Source organism: Opisthorchis viverrini, assembly GCF_000715545.1.
Source record: "Opisthorchis viverrini unplaced genomic scaffold opera_v5_2, whole genome shotgun sequence".
Classification (NCBI taxonomy): domain Eukaryota; kingdom Metazoa; phylum Platyhelminthes; class Trematoda; order Opisthorchiida; family Opisthorchiidae; genus Opisthorchis; species Opisthorchis viverrini.
The window spans coordinates 3906392-3917530 of NW_008751658.1; positions in this window are offsets into that span (position 1 = coordinate 3906392).

Below are 11139 nucleotides of genomic sequence, written 5' to 3' on the forward strand. Positions count from 1 at the left end.
ATTTATCTGCGTCACTTGGTGTTTTATATGCGCCAAATTTGCTGGCTAATTCTGGTATGTAGCTCTCTTGCTGCTTGCCAACTCTCGTGCATCTGTCAGATTTGACACTTCGCGCACAGTCTTCGGTTTTATCACTCAGGAGACATACCTGCAAATGTATCAGAGTGAATGAAAAGGCATCCATTCTGAAATGCCAGTGTGATCTTAACCATATTCAAACCCCCCTCTAATGACTTCGTTGCATAATAGGTGACTGTTGTCCAGCCCCGCCCTCTGATTTATCTTGCTGCTGGGGACAATATCCAATTCGGTTGTCCTTCAGTTAGGCTCAGCAGGCATCAGCTCACTTCAGGTCATTTTCGTCACTAACTTTTCTGTGGTTTGGTCGGTTTCTTCTACGTACAGCACTCCAACTTGACCAAACATTGACAAAACTATACTAACATGCACATTATTGATGTAGACCGGTGAGCGTTTCAGAAAGGCACCGTGTTTCAATCATCCATCGCTCTTGTGTGTCATACAGTATAGGATGCGCAGTGTACCCGAGATGGATTCCACTCTGCAGATCATTTGGGGTTTAAAGATGTCAGGTCATTGGAAGAAATGATTAAGCTCATCAAGTCCTACCACAACAAACCATGTCGTTCACGTGAAGTCAAAAACCCTTGGTGGGCGTTCAAAATCGGCTGAAGTTCTGTTCTGATTCCCCCGCATGAAAATTGGTCAAAACTGGAGATATGAAAGGCCTCAGAGCCACACCCTGTTGATGAGGCTAAAAACTGATTCAAAAACTAGGTGGTGGAGTTGTAAGCAATTCTTCAACCATCTCGCCCACTAAGGGTTACATCCGTTCTGGCGTCGTTGTATATACTATTGGCACCCACTTTGCAACCTTCACCATCATCAGGGTTCATGAAAAAAACTAGCAGAAAGTTCACCTAACACCAATCCAAAATTTAGCCGTATTTTTGTAGTAAAACTGTATGACTTTTGAGCATTTGTGAACAACATACTTTCGAGTGGTTTCGGAATATCTAACAAAGTTGGCTTGCTTATGTAGTGTCGAGACACTCCTCTAACCCGTCGACCGTACGTCTTAGTTATCCACACTCACCAACAAGATCTAATTAAACTTCACCACCGATTAAGTTGGCTAGTTGAAAGAGACCCCTCCGATTGGTCTTCCGTCTGTCTTAAAAGGAATCAACCTGGTAGCCTGCTCACTTGAAATGAGGAAACCTTTGTTGTAAAAGCCAAACTTTGTGCAATGATATGTCCATCTGTTGTTTACCACATTTTATAAAACATCCGATTCATATCGTTCGCCCGAACCGAAGAAGTGAATAATCAAACAATCAACAGCTCTTGCACTATACATTGCAGCTCTTATTGTATTGGTGGGACGTGATGGTTTCACAGGACTCTACGCATGTCATTTTCCTAAGACGTGTGCAGATCATGTGCGGCTGAGAATAAACTCACCCTTACAGACAGCGATGAACCCGAAATCCGGTCGAGTGTTTAGCTTTAAAACCTTATATTAAGCTCGCTTCCAATTTTTTCAGAAACTATTTTGTGCACAACTCTGTGATATATATATCCAAAGTACGTCTTAAGGACTACTAAATTCAGTGGGATCGCAATTCTGTCGTATGGGGATTCAAACGGATCAGGGTGTCCTCCACTGTGCCGAAATTCTACAACCACCCATCATTTCGAGGCGCATTCATGCAAGGCACCAGCAATCACATAATTCCAGCAGAGAAGGAATTAAAAACTGGGAACTAATAAAGCGAGGTGTGAAGTATTTCGATAGTGTTTTCTTACTGATTTGCAAAACAATATACGCGCTTTTAATAGCTGTAGAGTGTTTCTGAAAATACAGCAACTCAAGTGAAATCATTTTTTGCCCGAACGATTGATCCGATGGCTAATCAGATAGGAATAAGAAGGTGAGTCAAAAGCCGGTAAATTTATTCCAGGACCTAGGATCCAGTACGTAACCCCACTTAATGGTGTCTCATGAAAACCGCCAGTCTGGCAAACAAAACTATGGGTTTTTGTCGCCCGTCATGGGATAAATCCAGTCTAAACTGGCGCAAACAAAAGTGCTTTGAAATACGGAGTAAATTATTATTTTTCTTCGGAAAATAGCTAACCGCGGTACACACTGTCCATTTGTTGCACAAAAGCAAGGGTTATGTCAGCACTCCGAATGACAAGCTTCACATCAGGAAGCATCACATAGAACCTTAAGTAGAGTGAACAAGATATTTTCTTCCTCGATTGTATCATGCAATGCAACGGGTAAACACATGAGGCCAAAAATGGCACGCACCCATTTACTTCATAGCTGCGATCCTATTATTTCTATCAAATGATTACGGTACGATAGTATTTTGCACGCTTTGAGTATTTTTAACAAACGTAAGAACCCGATTAAGTTATATTCCGAAGTATCAACAGAAATTACTTCCAAACATCGATTTCTGATTATCACATTGCACCCTATGAACCGTGGGAAGAGAGATGCAAGTGATTTCAAAAACATGTATGCAAAGTCCACAGAAAGTAAACGGGAAAGGTCAGTGTATTTACTATGATAGCTTCGTTTTGTTGCAACAAAAGCGTCAACTAATTTGATGCCTGACTGAGAAAGCAATGAAGATATGCTCCCCCGACTGCTTAGAAGAGGAACTAAAGTTCTTGAGGCGCAGGTTCCTGCAGAACGGATATCCTGAAAGGTTCGTACTCAAGACTATGGAAGCCGTTAAGCCCAAACCTACACAATGTTCTGTTAAAAAAAAGCACGACTACATGAGGCTTTCATTCAAAGATGACTCGGTTGCTGAACAAATAACCAGAGGGCTTAGAAGCTCAGTTGATACGACATAATTCGCTGCTAATCTGTGATTGAGCTTCAACTCCAGCCCCACTATCAAGCTTCGCTTGAAGGTCAAATTGCCACCTTCTACCACTAGCTTTTGTGTGTACTCATTTGTATGCTCATGCGAAGCATCACACGTTGGTCGTAAGACAAGGCATTTGTTGGACAGAATGCGAGAACACAATCCCATATCTCTCAGTGGTAGTTGGAAGAAACCTGGCTCAAGCTCGATTGCATTACTCTTGGCCGAAACCAGTCATGTCATAGACAATAAGCAAGCCTTCACTAGCATATACCGGATGCCTCTGAACCTATCTCGACTGTAACCACCCAGATTACTATCGACCGCGGGGGCAATTTGAATAAAATTGCTGGATTCACAATTGTGCGTCCAAAAGAAACTCGTGGACCTCTGGACTTGAACTGATCTACGAAACATCCGATCCCACAAGTCCGTCTTATATTGACGCCGCTTACATGATTCCGTGACCCATTGACCTATCCTTCGTTCAACACTTCTTTCATTTATTTCTATCTCTACAAAAAGTATGTACCCCCGATCTTAACCTTTTCCACATAATTTCTGCCACTACATAAATTTGGGACTTATTATCCAAGAGGGCAAATCACAGAAAACAGGCTTTGTTCGCTACCTTCTTCGTTCTCATGATTACCACGTGTATATTCAGGCACAAGTATGACAATCAGAGGACTGGCCTGTTTTCTTACCACTCTTTTTTGATCGTGATAAGCTTTAGCATGTTTACTTTTCATTGTTTCACATCGTGTTTGCACTTCCTATTCACCTTCATGAACAAGCCGACATCTACCTCAGCTTACAACACCTCCGTCAGGGGTCAATTACTTACGACTTACAACGCTTGAGAAGCGTTTATTCCGGAAGACTTCGTTTGCAGATATCCCCGAGAATAGTGTACACGCATCCTAAAAGTTGGCCCTGCCTGGCAAATAGCTCACCGACCATAAGCTAGCTTCTTGGAGGTTTGAAATTGAGGCCCAATCCTGCTAATAGTTACAGTCAGAGAAAGGAAGAGTATTTCACCAGCTATACAAGAAGTTAGGTAAGGCTCAAAATCAGCCATGATAATTAACCAAAACTAACTGATGTAAGGCGGAAAGCCCTTCGCCTCCAAGTCGTTTATTAGCAGACGGCAACAAACAGTTACAAACTATCGGACAGGAAAGTAAACATCTCTTATGCAACTTATTTTGTAGAAACTAAACATGCTCACGCGTCTTCTGGAACGATCGTGGATATTCGTTGAATATCACGCAATTGTAAAAGAACACTGAATATTAGTTTTACAATTTCCGTAAAAAACCCACGTTCCATTAGACGCGAGGTGGGGTTACGAGAAAATTACATATTACTCGCATGTCCCATCAGTAGTGTGCGCCGTTACGCACTTTTCCCCATCAAAGGTCGCTTGCATGCCACCGGTTTCCAGTTACCTGCGTTAGGTTAGCTCCAGCAGCTGATCTATTTGGCATCCCTTCGGGTGTATCACGCCATCTTTGAAGCTGAGTCCCATTTAATTATTTCAATCCCTGAACGTCTTAAATTGTATAGACGTTTTCCGGCGGTCGGTAACGAAAAACGGACCTTGCCATCGACTGCCCAGGTTCCGCGACCCTAGTCCACTCATAGGATATTGATGATCCTTCTACTTGACCTTCGCGCCTATGATGAATTGTGGTGCTCTTCTACTTGCCGTTTTCTCTCTAGTTCTTTCCTGAGCAGTGGTCAAGTTTTCTCGAGCTTTCTTCCTTTCCTTCCCTAGCTCCTCCAGATACAAGCGTGTTACAGGCCACAACCCGATTTCCTGATCAAACAGAAGGTGCGGATGTCGACGGTACATAAGCATGAACGGGCACTTGCCTGTAGTTGGCTGAATAGAAGCACAATAAGCTTCACCCCTCAGTCACCTCTTTAGCCACCAGCCACTCCTTGAGCGTTCGGTGATTGCGTTCGGTTAGACCATTTTTTTGCGGGTGGTATGGTGCCGTCAGAAGCAAAACTTCCCCCCTCAGTCCCCTCTTTAGCCACCAGCCACTCCTTGAGCGTTCGGTGATTGCGTTCGGTTAGACCATTTTTTTGTTTGCGGTATGGTGCCGTCCTTAGTCGCCTGATACCTAGCTGCTGCAAGCTATTCCTAAACTCTTCGCTCTCAAATCGAGGCCTCTGATTCATTAGGATCATTTAAGGCACCCCGTGGTTGGCCACAATATGATGCATTACCACTCCGCTGATAATCACTGCCCGTTGATTTTGAACGGCTGTCATCTTGACCCACCGCGACAGGTGTTCTGTCATTACCACGACATATTGATTTCCAATGGTTGTCACCGAATGGAAGGCACATGACGTCAAAGGATCATAACTTGCCTAGCTCTGATACAGGGATAGTTTCCATGGAATAAATTACCCCTCTCTTATCCCCTTTCATCAGCTGGCACTACTTACGGGACAACACACAATCCATCACCTCACTTCTCATCCCGGAATAGTGGACCCTTTGCCGAAATAAGTCGTACATCTTGGTGCGCTCCGTGTGTGCCATCTCACTGCATTTAACGATCAGCCTCCGTCTCAATACGAGAGACATTGCGATCAGCACAACATAAGATTCGGTGACGCTCTCGAAAATTATGTCAGCTTCATTCAGACTAAGCCTATCGAAATGATCCTGGAACAAAAAAAATCACCAGAGAACCTGGTATAACTTCAGACACACTCAGTTCTAAGCCAAAACGCCAAACAATGGTGCATGATTGGTTTTACTTTTAAGTACCCCGTCATCCGAGTCTATGCTTCTCACTGTGCTTTTCCATTTTTTCTCCAGTTTATCACTTAATTTATATTCTGTGATATATATACATATATATATATATATATATATATATTATTCAATGAATTTCAAACAAAGAAGTTCGAAAGACCTTGGGGAGTGATATAGCGAGCTATTCTCTTGATAACTGTCTTCCCACTTACTGATCAAAATATTATCTATATAGCAAACTGTTGGTTTAAATGGAATCGATATTGATTTGCTATGCTCCGTTTGAGCGGTATATGAAGGCCAGAAGCCAGGTTACACGCAGGTGAATGTAGATTATTCGATCGAATAACGTTCGCTACCTTCTTCGTTCTCATGATTACCACGTGTATATTCAGGCACAAGTATGACAATCAGAGGACTGGCCTGTTTTCTTACCACTCTTTTTTGATCGTGATAAGCTTTAGCATGTTTACTTTTCATTGTTTCACATCGTGTTTGCACTTCCTATTCACCTTCATGAACAAGCCGACATCTACCTCAGCTTACAACACCTCCGTCAGGGGTCAATTACTTACGACTTACAACGCTTGAGAAGCGTTTATTCCGGAAGACTTCGTTTGCAGATATCCCCGAGAATAGTGTACACGCATCCTAAAAGTTGGCCCTGCCTGGCAAATAGCTCACCGACCATAAGCTAGCTTCTTGGAGGTTTGAAATTGAGGCCCAATCCTGCTAATAGTTACAGTCAGAGAAAGGAAGAGTATTTCACCAGCTATACAAGAAGTTAGGTAAGGCTCAAAATCAGCCATGATAATTAACCAAAACTAACTGATGTAAGGCGGAAAGCCCTTCGCCTCCAAGTCGTTTATTAGCAGACGGCAACAAACAGTTACAAACTATCGGACAGGAAAGTAAACATCTCTTATGCAACTTATTTTGTAGAAACTAAACATGCTCACGCGTCTTCTGGAACGATCGTGGATATTCGTTGAATATCACGCAATTGTAAAAGAACACTGAATATTAGTTTTACAATTTCCGTAAAAAACCCACGTTCCATTAGACGCGAGGTGGGGTTACGAGAAAATTACATATTACTCGCATGTCCCATCAGTAGTGTGCGCCGTTACGCACTTTTCCCCATCAAAGGTCGCTTGCATGCCACCGGTTTCCAGTTACCTGCGTTAGGTTAGCTCCAGCAGCTGATCTATTTGGCATCCCTTCGGGTGTATCACGCCATCTTTGAAGCTGAGTCCCATTTAATTATTTCAATCCCTGAACGTCTTAAATTGTATAGACGTTTTCCGGCGGTCGGTAACGAAAAACGGACCTTGCCATCGACTGCCCAGGTTCCGCGACCCTAGCCCACTCATAGGATATTGATGATCCTTCTACTTGACCTTCGCGCCTATGATGAATTGTGGTGCTCTTCTACTTGCCGTTTTCTCTCTAGTTCTTTCCTGAGCAGTGGTCAAGTTTTCTCGAGCTTTCTTCCTTTCCTTCCCTAGCTCCTCCAGATACAAGCGTGTTACAGGCCACAACCCGATTTCCTGATCAAACAGAAGGCGCGGATGTCGACGGTACATAAGCATGAACGGGCACTTGCCTGTAGTTGGCTGAATAGAAGCACAATAAGCTTCACCCCTCAGTCACCTCTTTAGCCACCAGCCACTCCTTGAGCGTTCGGTGATTGCGTTCGGTTAGACCATTTTTTTGCGGGTGGTATGGTGCCGTCCTTAGTCGCCTGATACCTAGCTGCTGCAAGCTATTCCTAAACTCTTCGCTCTCAAATCGAGGCCTCTGATTCATTAGGATCATTTAAGGCACCCCGTGGTTGGCCACAATATGATGCATTACCACTCCGCTGATAATCACTGCCCGTTGATTTTGAACGGCTGTCATCTTGACCCACCGCGACAGGTGTTCTGTCATTACCACGACATATTGATTTCCAATCGTTGTCACCGAATGGAAGGCACATGACGTCAAAGGATCATAACTTGCCTAGCTCTGATACAGGGATAGTTTCCATGGAATAAATTACCCCTCTCTTATCCCCTTTCATCAGCTGGCACTACTTACGGGACAACACACAATCCATCACCTCACTTCTCATCCCGGAATAGTGGACCCTTTGCCGAAATAAGTCGTACATCTTGGTGCGCTCCGTGTGTGCCATCTCACTGCATTTAACGATCAGCCTCCGTCTCAATACGAGAGACATTGCGATCAGCACAACATAAGATTCGGCGACGCTCTCGAAAATTATGTCAGCTTCATTCAGACTAAGCCTATCGAAATGATCCTGGAACAAAAAAAATCACCAGAGAACCTGGTATAACTTCAGACACACTCAGTTCTAAGCCAAAACGCCAAACAATGGTGCATGATTGGTTTTACTTTTAAGTACCCCGTCATCCGAGTCTATGCTTCTCACTGTGCTTTTCCATTTTTTCTCCAGTTTATCACTTAATTTATATTCTGTGATATATATATATATATATATATATATATTATTCAATGAATTTCAAACAAAGAAGTTCGAAAGACCTTGGGGAGTGATATAGCGAGCTATTCTCTTGATAACTGTCTTCCCACTTACTGATCAAAATATTATCTATATAGCAAACTGTTGGTTTAAATGGAATCGATATTGATTTGCTATGCTCCGTTTGAGCGGTATATGAAGGCCAGAAGCCAGGTTACACGCAGGTGAATGTAGATTATTCGATCGAATAACTGAGTACAAGAACAATGCGCAAGGTCAGTGATCGACCATTTTTTTTCACTCATATCAATGAGCCGTTGAATCTTTGTGACAGCCTGAGTTAGGAAAATGCCCGTTTTTTAGATTTTGGAAATAGCTAGACTAGTTTGCAAAAATGTCCTAATTTTCAGTGACGGGACCCTTATTAGCTCCGAGAAGTTTCACCATTGGATAGCTTTTAAAAGCAGTTACTTGAGAAAACGCTCCTTTCGAAACCAGCCTGCGCCCTAATTTATAATTTCTGCGGATGGCCTCAAAATCGGGTAATTTATTTGATCGGAGCACGCACGACGGCTGTATCGTTCATGCCGGCCTAAAAAGGATTTTGTTAGGTCTAGAAGGAAGGTCGACTCCAAACAAATAAGAGAAAAATAATCGTGAAATTACCAGCCCGCTAGGAGAGAACATTTCTTTGTGGAACATTTTGTGATTTGACTGGAGTATTTCAGGGCCTTAGCTTATAATTTCACCCTTGAATGTTGGGAAGCTTGACTAACTTTACAAATCCTACAGTACCTACGTAAACCCTTGCTACTTAGACATTTCACCTATTACGGGATTTATTTTTTACCTCGAAACTTGCTTGTTAAAGATAGCTAAGAAGATGTAGGCGAAGAAGAACGACAGTAAGCGAAAGTTGGGATATTCATACGCATTATTGATGACGACCGTGCCATACTGCTGTGCTATTTGGTTGGTACTTTTGTCTGATCAGTGAGTGTCCCGATGCAGGAAGCACTCACAAAGTTTTATTTGTCAAACGATTTTGCAAGATACAAAATGAAACCAGCAAATAGGGGAATTCTACGACGCATTTCATGTAGGCGAAAAATGTGCAGTTTCTAGAATTGTTTAAAAAGATTAGCAACAAAGTTACCGGCCTCGGGGAATAAATGCAGTGCAAGTACTGGACAGGAAAACTAGACTTTGCTAAAACTCCAGTGCATTGTGTCAACTCAGGCCCCGATTATCACGTTCCATAACTACAAGGTGACCAAAAGTAACAGCCACTTAGTTTTATTTAGTAGCACATGTTTCATATCCGAAGTTTGCAAAATGACCAAGATTTTAATCCTGTATAAACTCGACCGGTGTTCTGCAGCCACAGCTGGCCCAAAGCCTTATTTCACGTAAAAACAGCTGGTGAATAAAAGCCACTTCAATTTTTCGTTGAATGGCTCAATCTAACACTAGCCCATGTTGCCCCATTTTCACACCAACCTAATTTGCTTCATGTTGATTGTGACAGTTGGCTAGATCAGCACTTTTACGGGTATCAGCAAAAAACAATATTCAGAGCATAGTGCAGGCGAAAAAGAGTTCGAGTCAGAGTTCCTTTGAGTGAATTTCGAAGAGGTATGAGAACAATCATAGACACAGTAGAAGGTGAAATTGGACAAATTAACAACCACTTCCCCAATCAGAACATCCACTGAAGCCTCGCTGACCCTGCTATGATGATGCGAGTCGTGAAACAGTTCCCGGATTCATCTGTGCCACACCAGTTTTACGTGAACCAACAACTTAAGAAGACCCGAATCAATGTTGGAAGACATTCTGGAGCCAAGGTTTTCTCGGCCTTTGTTCTAGTTGCAATGCACCCGAATGTAGTTCAGAATCTGGTCGCTCTAAACAACGCATCTGAGGAGGTTGCAAATGACGGTTTTTCGCCGAACCATGTACAGCTCAATTTGGCTACTAATTGCTTGCTTAAAATTCACGAAGACTTTTTATTAGCGGTTTGGAGACAAAGTCCAAATTTCGAAACCTTGTTAGCTGTAAGCATGTTGAATTTCCGATGTGAAATCTGCGTGGAAAGAGGCGGACCTGACGTTAACTCTGCCATCATAGAATATTGTGAGCCCTCGTGATGTCACAGTAATGTTTTAAACCAAAATGTTTGTTGTGCTCTGCATTTGTTTTCAATTTCCACTAAATAACATGACTTGCGGTTTGGAAATAATGTAACCCAAACAATACTATCTATTCAAGACTGGATAGGCTTTCAGCCAAAAACGCTGGGGAAGAATAAGTTGTAAACAGTGATATGATGCAATTCTCAAACTGTGGAAAACCTCATTTTCGCTCAGCCAGAGCGCAACATTTGATCTCTTTCTTGGATGGCCGTTTCTATGTTCCGAATGAACAATCTGACACAGGCTACTGTTAGGCTACGCTACAACGAATGTGTTTACTATTTGTTGTAGATCAATGGAGAGAAGTAATTATCAGGAACTGTTATCTCAGTGCTAATGAAGCACGTCTGCAATACTAACTGAACAGATTTTTGGAATACCAAGTTTCGCGCCAAAGAAACGCTACGTCTCGTGCAAGACAAAATTTTTGCGATGATCAAAACTTGCCCAGTACTATACATTCTGCAAGGGATTTTTTTAAAATCTCATCAAGTAAAGGAAGCTAAACTTTTCAACTGCTTTTTATGCTGAGGTTACAGTTTGATCGATGCCCTAGACGATGTGATTACAAAAGAAAAACTATATATGTTGCCGAACTAACGTCGATCTTCCTACCAGGCAGACATATGTTTACACGACTCGACCTCTTTGTTGGACCACTGTCCATATATAAAAACTGGAATACGCCCCGTCAATCTTCACTATCGACTTCCTTACCCTAATTCAACTGACGCTTGATACCATAAAGCATAGCCATTAGAGACC